The following is a 24,094-nucleotide window of genomic DNA, read 5'->3' on the forward strand; positions in this document are numbered from 1 at the left end:
CAGCCCCAGCATAACCCTCAGTGCCACCCACACACCGCCCCCAGACCGAACCTCACCACTGTCCACACACTGCCCAAAGCCTGACTCTCACTACCGCCCACACATCACCCCCAGCCTGACCCTCACTGTTGTCCACACACCAGCCCCAGCATGACCCTCACTGCTGCCCACACAATGCCCTGAGCCTTACCCTCACCACCATCCACATACCGTCCTCAGACTGACCCTCACCACCAATCATGCACCGCTCCCAGCCTGACCAATAGAGCCACCCACAACCCAACACCTTTCCCCAAACTCAGATCCTGTCCAATAACACAACCTTCACGCACCAACGCCAGCCAACACTGCCCCCTCGCCCCAACCACGGCCAACACCACACCCTCACCCCAACCCCAGCGAACACCACCCACTCGCAAAAAACCCCGTCCATTTCTGACCCCTCGCCGCAATCCCGGCCAACACCACCCCATCGGCCCAAACCAGGCCATCACTGCCCCCTCGCCCCAACCCCAGCCAACACCACACCCTCACCCCATTACCGGCAAACACCGCCCCCTCACCCCAACCCCGACCAACACCGCACCCTCGCCACAACCCCGGTCTTCACTGCCCTCTTGCCCGAATCCCGGCCAACACCAGCCCTCACCCAAACTCAGCCATCATCGCCCCATCCCCAGCCAACACTGCCCACTCGCCCCAACCCCGGCCATCACTGACACTCACCCCAACCCCGGCCAACAACGCCCCTCACCCCAACCCCTGTTATCATCACCCCCTCGGCCCATCCCCAGCTAACACTGACACCTTGATCCAACTATAGCCAACACCGCCGCATCGCCCCGACCCCGGCAATCACCACCCCTTGGCTCAACCATGAACAACACCGCCCCTCGCGCCAACACTGGCCATCATCTCCCCCTCGCCCCATGCTGGCCATCACCACCCCCTCGCGTCAACCGCGGCCATCACCGCCCCCTTGCTCCAACCCTGGCCATCACTGACCCTCGCATCATCCCTGGCCAACACCGCCCCCTCGCTCCAACCACAGCCGTCACCGCCCCTCACCCCAACCCCGGCCAACACTGCCCCCTCGACCCAACCACGGCCATCACCGCACAATTGCCCCAACCCCAGCCATCATTGCCCACTCGCCCCCATCCCTGGCCAACACCGCCCACTCACCCCAACCCCGACCATCACTCACCCTCGCACCAACCCCGCTCAACACTGCCCCTCACCCCAACCCCTGTTATCATCACCCCCTTGGCCCATCCCCGGCTAACACTGACCCCTTAACACAACCATAGCCAACACCGCCGCCTTGCCCCGACCCCAGCAATCACCGCCCCTCACCCCAACCATGTCCAACACCACCCTTCGCACGAGCCCTGGCCAACATCGCCCCTCGCCCCATCCCTGCCCATCACTGCTCCCTCGCCTCAACCACGGCCATCACCGCCCCCTTGCTCCAGCCCCGGCCATCACTGACCCTCGCCCCAACCCTAGTCAACACCGCCCCCTCGACCCAACTCCGGCCAACAATGCCCCTCGCCCCAAGTCCAGCCATTGTCGCCCCCTTGCCCCAACACCGGCCATCACCACCCCACGCCACAACACTGGGCAACATTGCCCCTCGCCACAACCACGCCCAACACCGCACCCTCGCCCCAACACCAACCAACGCCTCCCACTCGCCCCAAATCCCGACCAACAGCGCCCCTCGCCCGACCTGGCCATCACAGCCCCCTCACGCCAACCCCGGCCATCATCGCCATTCGCCCCAACCTGGGCCATCACCACCCCCTCGCCCCAACACTGGCCATCACCGCTACATCACGCCAACCCCGGCAAACATCGCCCCTTGCCCCAACCTGGGCCAACACCGCCCCCTCGCCCCAACACTGGCCAACACCACACCTTCACCACAAAACCGGCCAACACCGCCCCTCACCCCAACACCAGCCAACACTGCCCACTCGCCCAACGCCGGCCAACACTGCCCCTTCGCTCCAACCCTGGCCAACACTGCCCAATCACCATAACCCCAGCCAACATCGCTCCTCACCCCAACCCCGGCTATCATCGCACCCTTGACACAACCCCGGCTAACACTGACCGCCCGACCCTACCCTGGCCAACACCGCTGCCTCGCTGCAACACCAGCCATAACCGCCCCTCGCCCAAACCCTGGCCATCACCGCCCATTCGCCTCAACCCCGGCCAACACCACCACCTCGCCCCAACATCAGCCATCACTGACCCTCACCCCAACCCAAGCCAATATCGCCCCTTGCCACAATCCTGGTCATCACTGACCCCTCGCCCCATCCCCAGCCCACACCGCCCCCTCACCACAACCTCGGTCATCACCACCCATCGCCTCGACCACGGCCATCACTGACTCGCACCCCAACCTAAGCAACACCGCCCCTTGACACAATCCCGGTCATCAGTGAGCCTCAACACAACCCCGGCCAACACCGCCCCATCGATCCAACCCCAGAAATCACAGCCACCTCGCCACTACCTCGGCCAACACCGCCCCCTCGCCCCAACCCGGATATCAATACCCCTCGCGCCAACCCCGGCCAACACTGCCACTCAGCCCAATCCCAGTAATCACCATCCCTCGACCATCCCGGCCCACACTGTCCCCTCGCCCCAAACCCGGCCATCACCGTCCCGCGCCCCAAACCTGGCCAACACCACCCTTCGCCCCAACCCCGGCAATCACCACCACACGCCACAACCCCGGGCATCACTGCCCCTCGCTGCAAACTCCGAACATCGCACCCTCGCTCCAACACCAGCCAACACCCCACCCTTGACCCAACACCAGCCAACACCACACACTCGCCCCAACCTCGGCCAACACGGCCCCCTCGCCACAAGCCCGGACATCACCACCCCTGACCAAAACCCTGGTCATCATCGCCCCGTCGCCCTATGCCTGGCCATCATTGCCCCCTCGCCTCAATCCCGGCCAACGCTGCACCCTCACCCCAACCCTTGCCACAATCCCAATCAACACTGCCACCTCACCACAAACCCAGCCATCATCGGCCCCTTGCCCCATCCCGGCCATCACCGTACCTTCGCCCCAACTCCGGCAATCACCACACCTATGCCCCAAACCCGGCCATCACCACACAATGCCCCAACCCCAGGCAACACTGCCACTCGCCGCAACCCTGGCCAACACTGCACCCTCGCCCCAACACCAGCCAACCCCACCCAATCGCCCCAACACCGGCCAACACCGCCCCCTCGCCCCAACACCGGCCATCACCACCCGCCGCCCCAAACCCGGGCATCACTGCCCCTCGCTGCAACCCCGGCCAACACCGCCCCCTCGCCACAACCCCGGACATCACCACCCCATCGCCCCAAACCTGTCCAACACTGCACCCTTGCACCAACCCTGGTCATCACTGACCCTCACCCCAACCCCAGCCAATACCGTCCCTTGCCACTATTCCAGTCTACACTGCCTCCCCGCCTCACACCCGGCCATCATCACCCCCTCGCCCCATCCCTGGCCATCACTGCCCCTTCGTCCCAACTCCAGCTATCACCACCCCACGCCCCAACCTTGGGCAACCCTGGCCCTCGCCGCAACCCCGGCCAGTACCTCAACCTTGCTGCAACACCAGCCAACACCACCCACTCACCCCAACACTGGCCTTCACCGCCCCCTCACCCCATCCCTTGCTAACACCGTCCCTCACCCCAACACCAGCCATCACCACCCCCTCACCCCAAGCCTGGCCAACACCGCCACTCAACCCAACACCAGCCAACACCACCCACCCAACACAGCCCCGGCCAACACCACCCAATTGCCCCAACCCGTCCATCACTGCTCCTCGCCCCAACCCTGGCCAACACTGCCCCTCGCCCCATCCCTGGCCATCACCACCCCCCCTCCACAACCTCGGCCAACCCCGGCCCCCCTCCCCTACCCCAGCCATCACCAACCCTCACCGCAACCCAAGCCAACACCGCCCCTTTCCACAATTCCAGTCATCACCAACCCATCGCTCCACCCCGGCCCGCACCACCCCTCGCCCCATCCCCAGGCCACACAGCCCCCTCGCCACAACCCGTGTCATCACCACCCATCACCTCAACCCCGGCCATCACCGACCCTCACCCCAAACTAAGCCAGCACCGCACCTTGCCATAATACCGGTCATCAGTGCCCCTCGACAGAACCCCGGCCAACACCGCACCATCACCCCGACCACAGAAATCACAGCCCGCATTCCACAACCTCGGCCAACACTGCCTCTCGCCCCAACCCTGGATATCACTGCCCCTCGCCCCAACCCTGGCCAACACTGCCCCTTGCCCCAACCCCAGCCATCACCACCCCTCGCCCCATCCCAGGCCCAAACTGCTCCCTCACCCCAAACCCGGCCATCACCGCCCCTCACCCCAAATCCGGCCATCACCGACCTTCACCCCAACCCCCGCCAACACTGCCCCCTCGCCCCAACTCCAGAAATGACAGCACCCTCGCCACAACCTCGGACAACACCGACCCCTCACCCCAAACCCGGATATCACCGCACCTCGACCCAATCCTGGTCAACACCGCACCTCACACCAACCCCGGCCATCATCGCCCCCTCGCCCCATCCCCATCCAACACCATCACCTCGACCCAACCCCGGCCATCACCAACCCATGCCCCAATCCCGGGCAACACTGCCCCTCGCTGCAACCCCGGCCAACACCGCACCCTCACCCCAAAACCAGCCAACACCACCCAATCGCCCCAACACCGGCCAACATCGCCCCCTCGACCCATCCTCGGTCAACACCGTCCCTCTCCCCAACCCTGGCCATCACCGCCCCCTTGCCACAACACCGGCCATCACCACCCCAAGCCCCAATCCCGGGCATCACTGCCCCACGCTGCAACGCGGCCAACACTGCACACTCGCCCCAACACCAGCCAACACCCGACCCTTGCCCCATCATCAGCCAACACCGCACACTTGCCCCAACCTCGGCCAACACTGCCCCCTCGCCACAACTGCGGACATAACCACCCCTCACCCCAACCCTGGCCAAAACCTCCTCTCAACAAAACCCTAGCCATCATTGCCCCCTCGCCTCATCTTTGGCCATCATCACCCCCTCGCCTCAACCCCGGCCAACAATGCACCCTCACTCCAACCCAAGCCAATACCGCCCCTTGCCACAATCCCAGTCAACACTGCAGCCTCGCCCTAATCCCGGCTATCTTCGCCCCCTCCCCCATCCATGGCCATCACTGCCCCTTCACCACAACTGCAGCCATCACCTCCCCATGCCCCAACCCCAGACAACACTGCCCCTCGCCGCAAGCCCAGCCAACACCGCACTCTCACGCCAACACCAGCCAACACCACACACTCACCCCAACACCGGCCATCACAGCCCTCTCACCCCAACCCTGACTAACACCGCCCCTCGCCCCAAGCCCTGCCAACACCTCACCCTCACCCCAACACCAGCCAACACCACTCACCCAACCCAGCCCCGGCCAACACTGCCCATTCACCGCAACCCCGGCTAACACTGCACCTCGACCAAACCCTGGCCATCCTCGCCCCTTAGCCCCATCCCTGGCCATCACCACCCCCTCGCCTCAACACTGGCCAAAACCACCTCCTCGCCGCAACCCCAGCCATCACCGACCTTCACCCCAACCCAAGCCAACAGCGCCCCTTGCCACAATCCTGTTCATTACTGACCCCTCACCCCATTACCATCCCACACCGCCCCCTCGCCACAACCCTGGTCATCACCACCCGTCGCCTCAACCCCGGCCATAACTGATCCTCACCCCAACCTAAGACAACACCGCCCCTTGCCACAATCCCGGTCATCAGTGCCCCTCCACCCACCCCTGGCCAACACTGTCCCATCGCCCAACCCCAGAAATCACTGCCCCTATCTACAACCTCAGCCAACACTGAACCCTCACCCCAACCCCGGATATCACCGCCCCTCGCCCCAACCCTGGCCAACACTTCCCCTCGCTCCAACCCCAGCCATCACCACCCCTGGCTCCATCACAGGCCCACACTGCTCCCTCGCCCCAAACGCAGCCATCATCGCTAGCTCGCCCCAACCCCGGGCAACACCACACCCTCACCCCAAACCCGGCCATCACCAACCCACGCCCAAATCCCGGGCAACACTGCCCCTCGCCGCAAACCCGGCCAACCCTGCACCCTCACCCCAACACCAGCCAACACCACCCAATCACCCCAACACTGACCAACACATCCCATCGACCTTACCCCGGCAAACACCACACCACGCCCCAACTCCGGGCATCACTACCCCTCGCTGCAACCCCAGCCAATACAGCACCCTTGCCCCAACACCAGCCAACACTCCACCCTCGCTCCAAACACGGACAACACCGCCCCCTCGCCACAATCCCGGACAAGACCACCCCTCCCCCCAACGCTGGTCAACACTGCCCATCGCCAAAACCTTGGCCATCATCACCCCCTTGCCCCAACCCCCGACATCACTGCACCTTGTCACAACACTGTCCTCACCCCAACCCCAGTCATCACCACCCATTGGCCCGTCCCTGGCCAACACCGCCCCTCGACCCAACCCTTGCCATCATCGCTCCCTCGCCCCAACGCCGGACATCACCACACCTCGTCACAACCGCGGCCAATACTGTCCTCGCCCCAACCCCAGTCATCACCGCCCAACGGCCCATCCCTGGCCAACACCGCCACTCGCCCCAACCCTGGCCATCATCGCCCCCTCGCCCCAACCCCGGACATCACCGCACCTCGCCCCAACCGCGGCCAACACTGTCCTCGCACCGACCCCAGCCATCACCGCCCATTGGCACATCCCTGGCAAACACCGCCCCTCACCCCAACCGCAGCCATCATTGCCCCCCGCCCCATACCCAGCCATCATTGCCCCCTCGACCCAACCCTGGCCATCACCATCCCACGCCTCAACCCCAGGCAACACTGCCCCTCGATGCAACCCCGGCCAACAGTGCACCCTCACCCAACACGAGCCAACACGACCCAATCGCCCCAATACCAGCCAACACTTCCCCCTCAACCCAATGCCGGACAACACTGCCCCTCTCCCCAACTCCAGCCATCACCTCCCCCTCGCCCTAACACCGGGCTTTACCACCCCATGCCTCAACTCTGGGCCTCACTGCCCCAAACTGCAACCCCGGCCAACACCGCACTCTCACCCCAACACCAGCCAACACCACACAGTCACCCCAACTCCGGACAACAGCATTCCATCTCCACAACCCCGGACATCACCACCCCTCGCCCCAACCCTGGCCAACACTGCCCCTCGCCAAAACCCTGGCCATCATTGCCTTCTCGCCACATCCCTGGCCATCACCACCCCCTCGCCTCAACTCTGGCTAACACTGTACCCTTGCCCCAACCCTGACCATCACCGACCCTCACCCCAACACAAGTCAATAACGCCCCTTCACCCCAACTCCAGCCATCACTGCAACCTCGCCTCAAACCCGGCCATCACCACACCACTCCCCAACCCCAGGCAAAATTGCCCCTCGTCACAACCCCAGCCAACACCGCCCCCTCGCCCCAACACCCGCCATCACCACCCCCTCACCGCAAGCCCGGCCAACACCGCCCCTCACCCAAATATCAGCCATAAACACCCACCCAACCCATCCCCGGCCAACACAGTCTCTCACCCGAACCTGGCCATCACCACACCCTCACCCAAGCCCGGCCAACACCGCCCGCTCGCCGCAACACTGGCCATCACGCCCCCCTTAAACCAACCTGGCCATCACCGCCCCCTCACCCCAACCCCAGCCAACACTGCCCCCTCGCCCCAGCCCCGGCCAACACCGCCCCTCACCCCAAATGGCCATCACCGCCCCCTCAACCCAAGCCCGGCCAATGCCGACACCTTGCCCAACACCGGCCAACACCTCCCACTCGCCCCAACCCCGGCCAACCCCGGCCAACACCACCCCAACCCCAGCCATCACCAACAGCCGCCCATCCCTGGCCCACACCGGCCCCTCCTCACAACCCCGGTTATCACCACATGTCGCCCAAACGCTGGACATCACCGACCCTCTCCCCATCTTAAGCCAACATCGCCACTTGCCACAACTCCAGTCAACACTGCCACCTCGCCCCATACCCAGCCATCATTGCCCCCTTGCACCATCCCCGGCCATCACCGCCCCTTCGCCCCAACTCCAGACATCACTGCACCTTCGCCTCAAACCCGGCCATCACCACACCACTCTCCAACCCCGGGCAACACTGCCCCTCTTCACAAAACCAGACAACACCGCACCCTCGCCCCAACAGCCGCCATCACCACCCCCTCACCCAAGCCCGGCCAATACCGACCCCTCTCCCCAACACTGGTGATCACGGCCCCCTTAACCCATATCCGGCCAATACCGCCCCTCACCCCAACACCAGCCAACACAGCCCCTCACCCCAAATGGTCATCACCGCCCCCTCAACCCAAGCCCGGCCAATGCCGCCACCTTGCACCAACCCCGGCCAACCCCGTCCAACACCGCCCCCTCGCCCCAACGCCAGCCATCACCAACCTTCGCCCATCTCTGACCCACACCGGCCCCTCGTCACAACCCCGGTCATCACCACATGTCTCCCAAATGCCGGCCATCACCAACCCTCACGCCAACCTAAGCCAACACCGTCCCTTGCCACAATCCTGGACTCCACGGCACCCTCGCCCCAACCCCGGCCATCGACTCCCCTCGCCCCAACCCCGGCCAACACTGCCCGTCATCACAACCCCGGCCGTCACTTCACCCTCGCCAAAAACACGGTCATCATTGCCCCCTCTCCCCATCCCCGGCCATCATCGCCCCCTCACCCCAACCCCAGATATCACCACCCCGTCGCCTCAACCCTGGCCAACATTGCCCCTCACCCCATCCCTGGCCAACAGTGCCCCTCGCCCCAACCCCAGCCATTACTTCCCCCTCACCCCAACACAGGCCTTCACTGACCGCTAGCCCCAACCCCAGCCACAACCACCCCATGCCCCATCCCAAGCCATCACTGCTCTCTCACCCCAACCCCGGCCAACACTGCCTGCTTGGCCCAACACAAGCCATCACTGCCGTCTCGCCCCAAACCTGGCCATCATTGCCCACTTGCCCCATCCTTGGCCATCATTGCCCCTCGACCCAATCCGGGCCATCATCGCCCCTTCGCCCCAACCATGGCCAACACCACCCCTCACCCCAACCCGGCCATCACCGCCCCCTCACCACAAACCCGGCCAACACCACCCCTCGCCCCAATCCGGCGATCATCACTCCCTCAGCCAAGTCCGGCCAACACCGCCCACTCGCCACAACACTGGCCATCACGCCCCCCTTAAACAAACCTGGCCATCACCGCCCCCTCACCCCAACCCCGGCCAACACCCCCCATCATCCCAACCACAGCCATCATCACACCTCGCACCAACCCCAGGCAACACCTCCCCTTCCCCCAAACCCGGCCAACACCGCACCCGCACGCAACCCCAGCTAGCACCGCCCACTTGCCTCAACCCTATCCAAAACCGCTAACTCGCCACAACCCCGGACAACACCGCCCCCTCTCCACAACCCCGGTCATCACCACCCCTCCCCCCAACCATGGCCAACAATCCCCCTCACCAAAACCCTGGCCATCATCACCTTCTCGCCCCATCTCTGGCCATCACCACTCCATCGCCTCAACTCCAGCCAACACTGCACCCTTGCCCAATCCCCTGCCATCACCGACCCTCCCAACAACACAAGTCAATACCGCCCCTTGCCACAACCCCAGTCATCACTGCCACCTCGCCCCAACAAACAGGCATCATCGTCCCCTCGCCCCATCCCCGGCCATCACCGCCCCTTCGCCCCAACTCCAGCCATCACTGCACCCTCACCCCAAACCCGGCCATCACCACAGCACCCCCCAACTCTGGGCTACACCCCCCTCGGCACAACCCCGGCCAACACCGCACAGTCGTCCCAACACCGGCCATCACCACCCCCTCACCGCAAGCCCGGCCAACACCACCCATCACCCCAACACCAGCCAACACCGCCCACCCAACCCAGCCCCGGCCAACACCGCCCACTTGCCCCAACCCCGGTCAGCAATGCCCCCTCGCCCCAACCCGGGCCAACAGTGCCCCTCACTCCAACCCGGCCATCACCAGCCCCCCTCCCAAGCCAGGCCAACACCGCCCCCTCTCCCCAACACTGGCCATCATGGCCCCCTTAACCCAACCCCGGCCAACACTGCCCCTCACCCCAACATCAGCCAACACAGCTCACACAACCCAACCCTGGCCAACACCGCCTACTCGCCCCAATCCCGGTCATCACTGCCCCCTCGCCCCAACCCCGGCCAACACCACACCTCACACCAACCGGCCAACACCGCCCCCTCAACCCAAGCCCGGCCAGCACCGCCCCGTCGCCCCAACCTCAGAAATCACAGCTCCCTCGCCACAACCTCAGCCAACATTACCCCCTTGCCCCAAGCGGGCAATCACAGACCCCCACCCCAACCCCGGCCAACACCGCCCCCACCCTAACACTGGTCAACACTGCCCCCTTGCCCCAACCCCAGCCATCACCAAACCTTGCCCATTCCCGGCCCACACCGCTCCCTGATCACAACCCCGGTAATCACCACATGTCGCCTGAACCCAAGCCATCACCGACCCTCACCCCAACCGAAGCCAACACCACACCTTGCCACCATCCCGGTCTTCACTGCCCCCTCGCCCCAACCTTGGCCAACACCGCCCCCTCGCCCCAACCCCTGACATCTCTGAACCACACCCCAACCATGGCCAACACTGACCCCTCGCCCCAACCCCACCCATTGTCTCCCGTCGCCCCAACCCCAGCCAACACTGCTCCTCGCCCCAACCTCGGCCATCACTGCACCCTCACCCCAAACCTGGCAATCATTGCCCCCCTCCCCATCCCCGGCCATCATCGACCGCTCACAACAACCCCGGCCAACACCGCACCTCGCCCCAACCCCAGCCATCACTGCCCATTCGCCCCAACCCAGGCCTTCACTGCCCGTTAGCCACAACCCCTGCCAAAACCGCCCCACCCCCCCAATCCTGGCAATCACTGCTCTCTCACCCCAACCCCCGCCATCACCGCCCCCTTGCCCCAACCCTGGCCAACACCATCCCTCAACCCAACCCAGCCATCACCGCCCCCTCACCCCAAACCGGGCCAACACCACCACCTTGCCCTAACTCCGGCCATCACTGCCCTCTCATCCGCACCCCAGCCAAAACTGCCCCCTCGATGCAACACCAGCCATCACTGCCATCTTGCCCCAAACTGGGCCATCATCGCCCCCTTGCCCCATCTCTCGCTATCACTGTCCCCTCACCCCATTCCCGGCTAACACACCCCCTTGCCTCAACCCCGATCTACACTGCCCCTCGTCCCAACCCTGGCCAACACCGCCCCTCACCACAACACCAGCCTACACTGTCCACTCACCCGAACTCTGGCCAACACCACCCCTCGCCCCACCCCAGGCAAAACCACCTACTCGCCCCAACCCCGTTCATCACCGCCCCTCACCACAACCTGGCCACATGACCCCTCACCCCAAACCCAACCATCACTACCCCTCGCCCCAACCCTGGCAATAACTGCCTGCTAGCCCAAACCCCTGCCAAAACTCCCCACTCGCCCCAACTCCAACCATCACTGCCCTCTCACCCCAGCCCCTGCCACCACTGCTCCCTCGTCCCATCCACGGCCAACACTGCCCCTCACCCTAACATCAGCCTACACTGCTCACTCACCAAACCCCGGCCAACACCGCCCACTCGCACCAACCCCGGCCAACACCACCCCTCACCCCACCCGGCCAACACTGCCCCTTGCCCCAAACCCAGCCATCACTGCTCTTAACCCCAACCCTGGCTAACACTGCTCCCTCGACCCAACATAAGGCATCACTACCCTCTCACCCCAAACCAGGTCAATACCATCCCACTCACCCCAACCATGGCCAACACTGCCCATCACCCCAAACTGGCCATCACTGACCCCTCACCCCAACACCAGCCAACATCGCCCCTCACCGCAACCCTGGCCAACACCGCCTCTCACCCCAACACCAGCCTTCACCACCCAATCACCTAACCCCAGCTAACAGCACCCACTCGCACCAACCTCGGCCAACACCGACCACTTGCCCCAACCCCGGCCAACACTGCCCCTCGCCCCAACCCCAGCATTAATCACTGCCCCCTCGAACCAAACCAGGCCCTCACTGCCCACTAGCCCCAACCCAAGCCAAAATCGTCCACACCCCAACACTTGCCATCACTGCTCTCTCACCCCAACCCCGGCCAACACTGCCCCCTCGGCCAAACACCAGCCATCACAGCCATCTCGCCCAAAACCCAGATCATTGCCCCTTCCCCCATCCCTGCCCATCACCGCCCCCTCGCCCCAAACCCAGCCAACACCGCCCCATCACCCCAATCCTGTTGATCAACGCTCCCTCGCCGAAATCCCAGGCAACAGCGCCCCTCGACCTATCCTCGGCCATCACCGCGCCCTTGCCCTACCCCGGCCATTAATACTCCCTAGCCCCAAACCCAGCCAACACCACTCCTTGCCACAGCCCTGGACAACACCACACCCCATCACCCTATCCCACGGCAGCACTGCCCCCTCGCCCCAACCCCAGCCATCAATGCCACCACACCCCTTCCGTGGTCATCACTGCCCCTCACCCAAAAATCTACCAACACCGCCTGCTCTACCCAACCCCGGCCATCACCACCCCTCTCCCCAACCCCAGCGAACACCGCCGCATCGCCCCAACACCGTTCATCAATGCCCCCTCGCACCAGCCCCAGGCAACAGCGCCGCTTTACCTATGCTCGGCCATCACCTCGGCCTTGTCCTACCACGGCCATCAATGCCCCCTCGCCCCAATCCCGGCCAACACCGCTCCCCAGCCCCAACCCCGGTCAACACCGCTCCTTGCCCCAATCCCGTGTAACACTGACCCCTCGACCCAACCCGGGCTATCACTGCCCGCCACCCCAAACTTGGCCAATACCAACCCATCGCCCTATCACTGGCCGTCACCGCTCCCTCACCCCAACCCCGGCCATCACTGCCCCTGCACCACAACACCATTCTCTCGCCCCAACCCTTGCCACCAACAATCCTCACACCAACCCCAGCCAGCACCACCCACTCATCCCAACACTGTCCAATACCGCCCACTTTTCACAGCCCTGTCCATACCGCGCCCTCGCCCCAACCCCAGCCGTCACCACCCCCTCGCCCTAATCCCGGCCATCACTGCCACCTCACCCCAACCTCGGCCAATGCTTCCCACTCGCCACAACCTCAGCCATCACTGCCCCTCGCCCATACCACAGTCAACACCACCCCCTCATCCCAAATCCAAATAACACTGACCCCTCACCCCAACCACAGCCATCACTGCCCTGATGCTCCAACCCTGGCAAACACCGGCCCCTTGCCCCAACCCCGCCCACACCACCCCTTACCCCAACCCCGGCCATCACCGACCCCATGACTAAACCCCGGCCAACACTGCCCCTCGCCCCAATCCCAGCCAACACTGCACCCTCACCCCAACCCTGGCCAACACCACCGCCTCGCTCCAAACCCGCCCATCACTGCCCCCTCACCCCAACACCAGTCAACAATGACCCCTTGCCCCAACCCCGGTCAACTCTGAACCCTCGCCCCAACCTCGATCAACACCGACCCTCACCCCAAACCCCACCATCACTGCACCCTCGACACAACCCCGGACAACATCGCCACGTCGACTCAACCATAGCCAACACCGACCGCACGCAACAACCCCAGCCAACAACGACATCTCGCCCCACCACCGACCATCGCCGCCCTCTCGCCTCAACCCCAGCCAACACCTCCCCCTCATCCCAAAACAGGCCTCTCGCCCCAACCCCAGTCTTCACTGCCCCCTCGCCCCATGCCCACCTTATACCAGCCCCTCACCCCAAACCAGGCCATCACTGACCCCTTGCCCAAACCCCAGCGATCACGGGCCCCTCGGCCACAACCCCCGCCATCAACAACCCCATGACCAAACCCCGACCAGCATTGACCCATCGCCCCAACCATGGCCAACACTGCCCACTCGCCCCAACCACAGCCATCTCTGCCCCCGTGCCCCAACCTCGGCCATCACAGCTCCCTCACCACAACTCTGGCTGACACTGCCCACTCGCCCCAATCCAAGCCATCACTGCCCCCTCACCGCAACCCCGGGCTACACTGGCCCCTGGCCCCTCCCCGGGCCAACATTTTCCCCTCACCCAAAACCCGGCCAACTCCGCCCTCTCACCCCACCCCATTCCATCACCACCCCTCATCCCAACCGTGGCCAACACCACATCTCGCCACCACATCGGGCAAACTACCCTTCACCACAACCCCAGCCAACACGGACCACTCACCAGAACTCCGGACAACACTGTCGACTCTCCCCAATCCAGGACAACACCGTTCCCTCGCCCCAACCCCGGCCAAAACCGCCCCCTTGCCCCATTCCTGGCCATCACCAACGCCTCGCCCCAACCACGGCCAACACCTCCCACTGGCCCTAACCCCGCCATCACCACCCCCACACCCCAACCCCGGTCATCAGCGCCCCTCTCTCCAATCCAGGACAATACCGCCCCATCACCCCAACCCCGTTCATCAACGGTCCCTCGCTGAAACCCCAGGCAACAGCGCACCTCGACCTATCCTCGGCCATCACTGCGCCCTTGCCCTACCCCAGCCATCAATACCCCCTCACTCCAAACCCGGCCAGCACCGTTCCCTAGCCCCAAACCCAGCCAACACCACCCCTTGCCCCAACCCTGGGCAACACCACACCCCCTCACCCTGTCCCGTGCCATCAACAATGCCACCACGCCCCTTCCGCGGACATCACCGCCCCTCACCCCAAATCCTACCAACACCATCCCCTCTACCCAACCCCGGCCATCACCGCCCCTCTCCCCATCCCCAGCCAACACTGCCCCATTGCCCCAACCCCGTTCATCAATGCCTCCTCACACCAGCCCCAGGCAACAGCGCCCCTTGACTTATCCTCAGCCATCACCTCGCCCTTGCCCTACCACGGCCATCAATGCCCCATCGCCCCAATCCCGGCCAACACCGCTCCCTAGCCCCAACCCCGGTCAACAGCGCTCCTTGCCCCAACCCAGTGCAACACTGACCCCTCGACCCAAATCGGGCTATCACTGCCCCCCACCCCAACCTTGGCCAACACCGCACACTCACCCCAACCCAGTCCATACCCACCCCTCGCCCCAACCACGCCCAAAACCGCCCCCTCGCCCCAACCCTGGCTGTCACCACCCCCTCGCCCTAATCCTGGCCATCACTGCCACCTCACCCCGAACTCTGCCAACGCTGCCCACTCGCCCCAACCTCGGCCATCACTGCCCCTTGCCCACACCACAGCCAACACCACCCCCTCATCCCAAATCCGGCTAACACTGACCCCTCACCCCAATCACAGCCATCACTGCCCTCATGCTCCAACCCCAGCAAACACCGGCCCATTGCCCCAAACCCGCCCACACCACCCCTCACCCCAACGCCGGCCATCACCGACCCCACGACTCAACCCCGGCCAACACTGCCCCCCGCCCCATCCCCAGCCAACACCGCACCCTTACCCCAACCATGGCCAACACCACCCCCTCGCTCCAATCCCGCCCATCACTGCCCCCTCACCCCAACACCAGTCAACAATGACCCCTTGCCCGAACCACGGTCAACTCCGAACCCTCGCCCCAGCCTTGCCCAACACCGACCCTCACCCCAACCCCCGCCGTCACCGCACCCTCAACATAACCCCGGACAACATCGCCGCTCGCCCCAACCCTGGCCATCACCGCCCTGTCGAATCAACCATGGCCATCACCGACCGCACGTTCCAACCCCAGCCAACAATGTCCCCACACCCCAACCCCGGCCAACACCATCCCCTCTCCCCAAGCCCAGCCATCACTGCCCCCTCACCACAACCCAGGCCAACACCATCACAAACTCCAACACCAGCCAACAACGACACCTCGCCCCTACCCCGGCCATCACCACCCTCTCGACCCTAACACAGCCAACACCACACCCTCGCCCCCACCCCAGCCAACACCTCCCCCTCTCCCCAAACCAGGCCAATACTGGACCCTGGTCACAACCCCAGGTACCACAGCCCCCTCACCCCAACTCTGGCCAACACTCCCCACTCGCTCCAACCAAATCCATCACCGCCCTCTCACCCGAACCACGGACAACACTGTCCCCTGGCCCCAACACGGGCCAACACTGTCCCCTCACTCCAACCCCGGCCAACACCACCCACTCGCCTCAACCCCGGCCAACACCGCTCCCTGGCCAATAACCCGGCAATCACCACCCCCTCACCACAACTCCAGCCAACACCACACCCACCCCAACACCAGCCAAATACGACACCTCGCCCCAACACCTGCCATCACCGCCCTCTCGCCCCATCCCCGCCCAACACCAGCCCCTCACCCCAAACCAGGCCATCACTGACCCCTTGCCCCAACACCGGCGATCACGGTCCCCTCGGCCGCAACCCCCGCCATTAACAACCCCATGACCAAACCCCGACCAGCACTGACCCCTCGCCCCAACCATGGCCAACACTGCCCACTCGCCCCAACCGCAGCCATCTCTGCCCCCTTGACCCAACCTCGGCCATCACTGCCCCCTCACCACAACTCTGGCTGACACTACCCACTCGCCCCAACCCAAGCCATCACTGCCCCCTCACCCCAACCTCGGGCAACACTGTCCCCTGGCTCCTCCCCGGGCCAACACTGTCCCCTCACCCCAAACCGCGCCAGCTCTGCCCTCTCACCCCACCCCATTCTATCATCACCCCTCGCCCGAACCCTGGGCAACACCACACCTCGCCACCAGCTCGGACAAACCGCCCATCACCACAACCCCAGCCAACACCGCCCACTCACCAGAACTCCGGCCAACATTGTCGACTCTCCCCAACCCAGGACAACACCGTTCCCTCGCCCCAACCCTGGCCAAAACCACCCCCTTTCCCCAACCCTGGCCATCACCAACCCTCGCCCCAACCCTAGGCAACACCACACCTCGCCCCCAGCTCGGGAAAAACCGCCCCTCACCACAACCCCAGCCAACACTGCCCACTCTCCAAAGCCCTGGCCAACAATGCTCCCTTGCCCCATCCCTGGTCAAACCACCCCTCACCCCAAACCTGGCCATCAGCAACACCTCGCCCCAACACTGGCCAACACCTCCCACTGGCCCTAACCCCTGCCATCACCACCCCAACACCCCAACCCCCACCATCAGCGCCCCTATCTCCAATTTCGGAAAAACACCGCACTCTCACCCAATCCCGGCCAACACCGCCCCCTCGCACCAACCCCGGCCATCACCGCCACCTCGCATCAACCCCGGCTAACACTGCCCACTCGCCCCAACCCGGCCAATACCTCCCCCTCACCCCAACCCAAGCAAACACTGAACCCTCGTCCCAACCCCAGGCATCACCACCCCCTTGCCCCATCCTCGCCCAACACCTGTCCCTCGTCCCAACCCCCGCCAACATCGTCTCCTCACCCCAACCCTGGCCAACACACTCTCTCACCCCAACCCTGACCAATACTGCCTCCTCATCCCAACCCCGGCCAACACTGCGCCCACCCATACCTCGGCCAACACCACCTCCTCACCTCAACCCCGGTCAACACCACCGCCTCACCCCAACATTGACCAACAACGACACCTCGCCCCAACCCCGACCTTCACCACCCTTTGTGCCAACCCTGGCTAACACCGCCTCTCTCCCCAACACTCGCCAACACCGCCTTCTTGCCCTAACCCTGGCCATCACTGCCTCTTCGCCCCAACAACGTCCATCACCGCCACTTTGCCCCACCATTGGCCAACACTGTTCCCTCACTCCAACCCCAGCCATCACCACTCCCTCGTCCCAATGGCGGCCATCACCACCGCTAGACCCAATCCCGACCATCACCGCCCTTCGCACCAACACTGACTAACACCGCCCCTCTCCCCAACCCCAGCCAACACGGACTTCTCGCCCCAAACCCGGCCATCACAGCCTCTTTGCTCCAACCCCGTCCAACACTGCCCCCTTGCCCCATCACTGGCCAACACTGCCTCCTCGCCCCAACCCCTGACATCACTGCCCCTCGCCACAACCCCGGCCAACACCGTCCCCTCACTCCAACCCCTGACATCACCGCCCCGCACCCCAACCCCGGCCAAATCTGACCCCTCACCCCAACCCCGCCCATCACCTCCCCTCACCCCAACTCCAGCCAACACTGCCCCTCGCCCCAACCCCGGCCATCACAGAACCCTTGCCCCAAACCTGGCCATCATTGCCCCCTCTCCCCATCACCGGCCATCATCGACCCCTTGCACCAACCCTGGCTAACACCGCCCCACGCCCCAACCACAGCTATCAGTGCCCCCTCGCCCCAACCCAGGCCTTCACTGCCCGCCAGCCACAACCCCTGCCAAAACTGCCCCATGCCCCAACCCTGGCCATCACTGCTCTCTCACCCCAATCCCGGCCAACACTGCCCCCTTGGCCCAATGCCATCCATCACTGCCCTTTCGCCCCAAACCTGACCATCATTGCCCCCTCGTACCATCCCTGGCCATCGCTTCCCCTTGCCGCAACACTGGCCATCACTGCCCCCTCACCCCATCCCTTGCCATCACTGACCTGCTCTCCAAACCCGGTCATCACTGCCCCCTCGCCCCAACCACGGCCATCACCAAACCCTCACCCCAGACCCAGGCAACACCGCCCCTTATTCCAAACCCGGCCATCACCGCCACGTAGTCCCAACACCAGCCAACACTGGCCCCTTCCCCCAACCCCTGACAACAGCACCTCATTGCCACAACCCCAGGCAACACAGCCACCTCGCCGCAAGGCCAGCCAACACCGACCGCTTGCCCCAACCCCGGCCATAACCGGCCCCAAGCCCCAACCCGGCCAACAACGCTCCCTCACCCCAACCCCGGCAAAAGCTCCCCCCTCGCCCCAACCCCGGACAACTCTGCCCCCTCGTCCCAAGCCAAGCCAACAACACCACCTCGCCCCAAACCCGGCAATCACTGCTCCCTTACCTCAACCCCGGCCAACACCGGCCCTCTCCCCAACCCTGGCCAACACCGCCCCTCGCCCTAACCCCGGCCAACATCGACCCCTCGCAACAACCCCAGCCATCAACAGCCCCTTGCCCCAACCCTGCCAATACCGCCTCTCACCCAAACCCCGGCCAACACAGCCCTGTCACCCCAACCCGGACAAATCCGCCCCCCCCGCCCCAACTCCAGCCAACACCGCCCCCTCGCCCCAACCCAGGCCAACACATCCCCCTTGTCCCAAACCCAACCATCGCCCACTACTTTGCCCCAACCCTGGACATCACCGCCCCGAGCCCCAACCCCAGCCATCACCGTACCTCGCCCCACCCCCTGCTAACACCGCCCCTCTCCCCAACCCTGACCAACACCTCCCACTCGCCCCAGCCCCAGCAACGATTGCCCCTTTGCCCCAACCCCAGCCATCACTGCCACCTCGCCTGAACACAGACATCACCGCAACTTGGCCCAACCCCAGCCAACACCACCCCCTCGCCCCATTACCAGCCAACACCGTCCCCTTGCCCCAAACCTTGGCCAAAACTGCCACCTCGCCCCATCACTGACCAACACCGCAACCTCACCCCTACCCCAGTCAACACTGCCCCATCACACCAAACCTGGCCATCACTGCCCCCTCGCCCCATCACCGGCCTACACTTCAACCTCACCCCAAACCCAGCCATCACCCGAACCCCGGCCAACACCAGCCCCTCGCCCTGTCACCGGCCAACACCGTCCCCTCACCCCAACCCCGGCTAAAACTGCCCACTTGCCCCATTACTGACAAACACCGCAGCTTCGCCCCAACCCAAGCCATCACTGCCCCCATTGCCCCAACCCTGGCCAACACTGCCCCCTTGCTCCATTACTGGCCTGCACTGCAAACTCGCCCCAACCCCACCTATCACTGCCCCATCGCCTCAACACCGGCCAACACCACCCCTTCACCCCAACCCTGGACAACACTGCTACCTCTCTGCAACCATATCCATCACCGAACATCGCCCCAACACCGGCCAACACCACCCTCTCCCCCCAAAACAGGCCATCACCGACATTCGCCCCATCCCCGGCCAACACCGCACCCTCACCCCAAACCAGACACCACTGCCCCCTCGCCCCAACCCCGCGAAGCACGGCCCCCACGCCCTCAACCCCGCCCAAAACTGCCCCTTGCCCCAATCCCAGACATCACCGCATCCTTGAACCAATGCAGGCCAACACCACGCTGTTTCCTCAACCCTAGCCAACACTGCCCCCTTGCCCCAAAACCAGCCATCACCGCCCACTCTCCCCAAACCCGGCTAACACTGCCACATCGCCCCAACCCTGATGGTCACCACCCCTCGCCCCAGTCCCACCCATGACCACCCTTCACCCCAACTCTGGCCAACACCATACCCTCACCCATCCCAGGCCAATACCGCCCCTCGCCCCAACCCCAGCCATCGCCTCCCCAACACACCAATCCCAGCCAACACCATCCCCTCGCCGAAATCCGGCCAACACCGCCCCTCGCCCCAACCCCGGCCTACAATGGCCCCTCGCCCCAACTGCGGCTATCACCACTCCCTCGCCCCAGCCCTGGCCATCACCACCCCCTCAACCCAATCCCAGCTAACACTGCTCCTCACCCCAACCCCGGCCAACACCTCACAGTCGCATTAACCCCAGCCATTACTGCACCCTCGAAACAACTCCAGCCATCACCGCCCACTCGCCTCAACCCCGGTCATCACTGCACACTCGCCCCAACACCGGCCAACACCGCCCTCTTGCCTCAACCCTGCCAACCCTGACCCCTCGCCCCAAACACGGCCATCAGCGCCATCTTCCCCCAACTCCGACAACACTGCACCCTCCCCCCACCCCAGCCAACACCGTAACCTCGCCCCCACCTCTTCCATCACTGCCCACTTGCCCCAACCCTGGCCAACACCTCCCCCTCGCCCCAGCCCCAGCCATCACTGCCACCTCGTCGCAACACAGACATCAACACAACTTGCCCAACCCCGGCCAACACCACCCCCTCGCCCCATTAGCGGTCAACACCTTCTCCTCGCCCCAATCCTTGGCCAAAACTGCCAACTTGTCCCATCACCGACTAACACCGCAACCTCGCCCCAACCCCAGCCAACAACACCCCCTCGCCACAACCCCGTCCGTCACTGCCCTCTCAAACCTAACCCCGGCCATCAATGCCTCTCCCCCAACCATGGCCAATAATGCTACCTCGCCCCAAACTGCCCCCTCACCTCAACCTCGGCCAACACTGGCACTGGCCCCAACCCCGGCCAACAGTACCCCCCGCCCCAATCACGGCCATCTTCACCCCCTCGCCCCACCCACAGCCATCACTGCACCCTCGTCCCAACCCTGGATTTAACTGCCCCCTCACCCCAACCCTGGTCAACACCGCCACTCACCCCAACCCCGGGCAACCCCGCCCCTCTCCACAACCCCATCCATCACTGCCCACTGTCCCCATCCCCGCCCAACATTGATCCCTCGCCCCCAACCTCAACCAACACCGCCCCCACGTCCCATCCCCAGCAATCACCGACCCTCGCCCCAACCCTGGCGAACAGCTCCCACTGGCTCCAACCACGGCCAAAACAACCCCCTCGCCCCAATCCCGGCAATCACCGCCCTCACATCGCAACCCTGGCCATCACTGCCCCCTCCCCCAACCCTGGCCATCACTGCCCGCTCGCCCCAGCCACGGCCATCACCACCCCCTCATCCCATCCCCGGCCAACACCACCCCTCATTCCAAACCCGGCCATCACCGTCACTTCGCCCCAACCCCGGTCAACACCAACCCCTCTCCCCAAATCCGGCCATCACCAGCAACTATTTCCAACTCCAGCCAATATTCGCCCCTCACCCCAACCCCAGCCAACCGCACCCCTTCGCCGCAACCCCAGCCAGCACTGCCCCCTCGCCCCAATGCCGGCCATCACTGTCCCTTCGCCCCATCCCCGGCCATCACCGACCCTTGCCCCAACCCCAGCCAACACCTCCCACTGGCCCCAACCCCGGCCTACACAGCCCCCTCGCCGCAACAATTGCTAACACTGTCCCCTCGCCCCAACTGCAGCAATCACCGTGTTCTCACCCCAGCCCCGGCTATCACTGCCCCCTTGCCCCAACACCGGCCATCACCACTCCCTCACCCCAATCCTGGCCATAACCCCCCCCTCAACCCAATCCCGGCCAACACCGCTCCTCACCCCAACCCCGACCAAAACCTCACACTCGCATCAACCCCAGCCATTACTGCCCCTGCGCCCCAACTCCGGCCGTCACTGCCCACTTGCCCCAAACCCAGACATCACTGCCCACTCGCCCCAACCCCGGCCAACACCGCCCTCTTGCCCCAACCCTGCCAACACTGACCCCCCGCCCAAACCCCGGCCATCAGCTCCATCTTCCCCCCACCCCGGCAACACTTCACCCTCCCCCCACTCCAGCCAACACCGCTCCCCTCGCCCCCACCCCTTCCATCACTGCCCCATCGCCCCAATCCCGGACATCAGCGACCCTCGCCGCAACCCCTGCCAACACCGCCCCTTGCCCCAAAGCAGACCACCACCGCCCCCTCGCCCCAACCTGTGCCATCACCAGCCCCTCGCCCCAACCTTGCCCAAAACCGCCCCCACACCCCAACCCGGGCCAACAGTGCTCCCTCCCCCTATCCACAGCCATCTCAGCCACCTTCACCCCAACCCTGTGAAGCACCGCCCCATCGCACCAACCCCTGCCAACACTGCACCCTCTCCCCAACCCCAGCCATCACTGCCCCCTCGCTGCATCCCCGGCCAAAACCCACCCCTCGCCCCAAACCTAGCCATCATCACCCCCTCGCCACATCCATAGCCAACACCGCCCACTTGCCCCTTCTCTCGCCAACACTGCCCCCTCGCCCCATCACCGCCTCCTCGCCCCAACCCCAGCCAAAACCACCCCTCGCCCCATCCCCGGCGAATACCGCTCTCTCGCCCCAACTCTGGCCATCGCAGACCCCTCACCTGACCTCCGGCCATCACAGCCCCTGCGGCCAACACTGGCCAACATCACCCCTCGCCGCAACCCAGCCAATACTGCCCCAAACCCAGCCAACACTGCCCCAACCCCAGCCAACACCACCCCTCGCCCCAACCCCGGCGAATACCGCTCTCTCGCCCCAACTCTGGCCATCGCAGGCCCCTCACCTGACCTCCGGCCATCACAGCCCCTGCCCCCAATCCTGGCCAACACCATCCCTCGCCGCAACCAAGCCAATACTGCCCCAACCCCAGCCACCACCACACCCTCGTCCCAACCCCGGCCAACTCTGACCTCTCACCCCAACCTCGCCATCACCAGCCATCGCCCCAACCCCTGCCATCACCATCCCCTCGCCCCAACTCTGGCCAACACCAACCCTCACCTACACTTCGGCAATCACCACCCCTTCAACACAACCCCAGCCAACACTGCCCCTCGTCCCAACCCTGGCCAACACCGCAACCTCGCCCCAATCCCGGCCAACACCCCACCCTCACCACAACCCCGGCCAACACTGCCCCCTCGCCCCAACCTCGGCCATCTCTGCCCCCTCGCCCCAACCTTAGCCAACACCGACCACTCGACCCAGCCCCAGTCATAACTGCCCCCTTGCCCTATCCCCGCCCAACACCGCCCCCTCACCCCAAACCAGACCACCACTGCCCCCTCTCCCCAACCCTGGACATTACCACTCGTCGCCCCAACCCCGGCCATCATCTGCCTCTCACCCCAACCCCAGCC

This window comes from Chiloscyllium punctatum, chromosome 4, assembly GCF_047496795.1.
Source record: "Chiloscyllium punctatum isolate Juve2018m chromosome 4, sChiPun1.3, whole genome shotgun sequence".
Lineage (NCBI taxonomy): Eukaryota > Metazoa > Chordata > Chondrichthyes > Orectolobiformes > Hemiscylliidae > Chiloscyllium > Chiloscyllium punctatum.